Source organism: Sinohyriopsis cumingii, chromosome 14 (assembly GCF_028554795.1).
Source record: "Sinohyriopsis cumingii isolate HCF-2022 chromosome 14, ASM2855479v2, whole genome shotgun sequence".
NCBI classification, from domain to species: domain Eukaryota; kingdom Metazoa; phylum Mollusca; class Bivalvia; order Unionida; family Unionidae; genus Sinohyriopsis; species Sinohyriopsis cumingii.
Window position 1 is genome coordinate 37,198,922 of NC_142974.1, and position 2,371 is coordinate 37,201,292.

Genomic DNA, 2,371 nt, shown 5'->3' on the forward strand with positions numbered 1-2,371 from the left:
AGGACCATACAATTTAACTTGACCTAGATTTTAAGGCATGGTCAAGAGGGTCAAATCTTTATCACTGTACTGAAAACTCCTTTCCTGATTATTTCTATCATAACCTAATTTCATTTGTGACTGAGTAGAGTGAAGAATAGTTCTTGCCACTTCCCAATCATACCAAGGGGCCGGACAGCAAGGTATGGTATCAAAGGTATAGCTGCTTTTCAACAGGCAAGTTGCTGAACTTCAGTCAGACATGGTAACAGCCATAATGAATAAAAACACAAAACAACCCCACTACTTGAAAGGGTGATTGCTACAGGTTGATATCTTGCTTCTTATTTGTATTGTGACGTTTTCATTCTTTCATCTTGCTTGCTAATATCTGTAGCCGCTTCATATTAGAATTGTTCAGTAACCTAATTAAATTACTTTTGTTTCCTTGCCATTTTGCTGTTATCATGATGTAACAAAAGGGACCCGCAATTTAATTTCGGTGGGTGGGGTGAACTTTTATTTTGGGTCTGAACTTGAAAGAAAATCATATTCACTCCTTCAAACAAATAATTGGTCGGTTCTGAGTTTCATAGTTTGTAGCTTTCTTCTTTGCGTATGTGTTGCATGTGTATATCTGTGCTCCCACCCTCCCTTCCCCATCTCTCTTTCTATTTCTGTCTCTGATTGAGCAGTTTGAATGCAGATAATGGTAAATCAATACATGATTGGGTATCTGCAGGCAGGAATTTTTCAGGGGTGGGGAGAGGTAACGGCAAAGCTAAAATCAAAGAGATCAGGCTAGATATTCACAATTAACTTTAAAAAGTGGTGGGGGACAGTTATTGAGTCTCAATATGTGTATGTATGCATTTTTGTGTATATTTAATTGAGAGTTATATCTGTTTTTTTTTTAAATACCACCCATGTTAGTGTATCTTAAATGACCTTGATGCTGCAGAGCTCGGAAGTAGGGTAGAGCCTCATTACGCCTACAGACGGAATCGGGGCCGAATCAGTTAAGGTCTATGGACAAAAATTGGTACCGTGATACCTTAACGAAAAGTACGCTATAAGGGAGGTAAATTAATTTTGTCGCAAGTGCGCACCTTACATGACTGGTTCTCCGATAATTGGGAATCTGTATTTTCAATAGCAATATTGTATAGTAACCATCTACCCGACGAATGTTTACACCGTATCCTAGTAGAGGAGCGCAAACAGATTGCAAGTTATCGTCCACATTTATTTTAACAAGTCACGTGTAAAGCTTCAGATTGGTACAGGGCGTTCTTCCATCCTTTAGCTGACATAGATTGCATGATAATAAGGTAACAATAGTAATATTTAATAATACCGTCGCATATCTGCCTGCGTGGTCAGATAGGCGAACGCAATTTGCGCATATACTGCGGTACCGGCGTTTTTTGTTCTCGGCTTTTTGGGGTTTTTGTTTTGTTTCTTTAAACCAAAATCTTGATTAGTTTAGTAGATAAGATGCTGACATTCACGCACCGCGCGGAGAGAGCATATTAGAAAAATAAGATATTTTGTTGTACATACCCAGTAGGCAATTCACTTATTATTAGAGGGGTCCGATCTCAAATTAGAGGGTTCCCGGGTGTCAGGCTTTTAGATTTTTTTGAGCACTGCTCTGGGACGAACATCAAGTCATAGGAAGCTAATGACAAGCTTTCTTAAATAATTATGTTGGTCAAGCTGAGACTCAAACTCATGTGGACAAAGACAATAGCCTTTGGCCACTTTGCCGCCCAGTGCTCATTTTTCTGTGTAAGACATTGACAATGTGCATGCTGTACGTCACTCAAGTTTTTCCTCTTATTATGAATAATCAGTTTGTAAAATATTTATTTTATGAATTCCTGTATTTTTTCAAAATTAAGTAAAACATCAATATGATTGTCATTGTATTTCTTCTCACGGATACATATATGAACCAGTATATGAGCGAGTGAATATTTTTAATACTTGTTTTTCCTGAGTGAGTGGATATTTAGAGATCTTTCAGCACCTGGAAATACATATATGTAATCATTAGGACAAAAGTTGGAGTGCTAAGAATGAAACCATTCACCTTAATTCATTCATAATTCAGATATTTTATTTACAGATACAATTTTGACCGTAACTAAATGACGTGGTTACCATTATTGCTATGGGTAGCTCTTCATCAGTAGAGGCACATCATAAAGCAACAAGCTCAAATTCTGCACCACAGAAAATAGTAGTACCACCAGGTATGGAAAACGAGAAAAAGTCGCAGCCTGATAAGAAGGAAGACATTGTTGATGGAGAGAAGGTATTAACAGAAGAGGAAATTAAAATCAGGAAAGAGAACATATTTAAAGCTCTAAATGATGCGATTCATTCA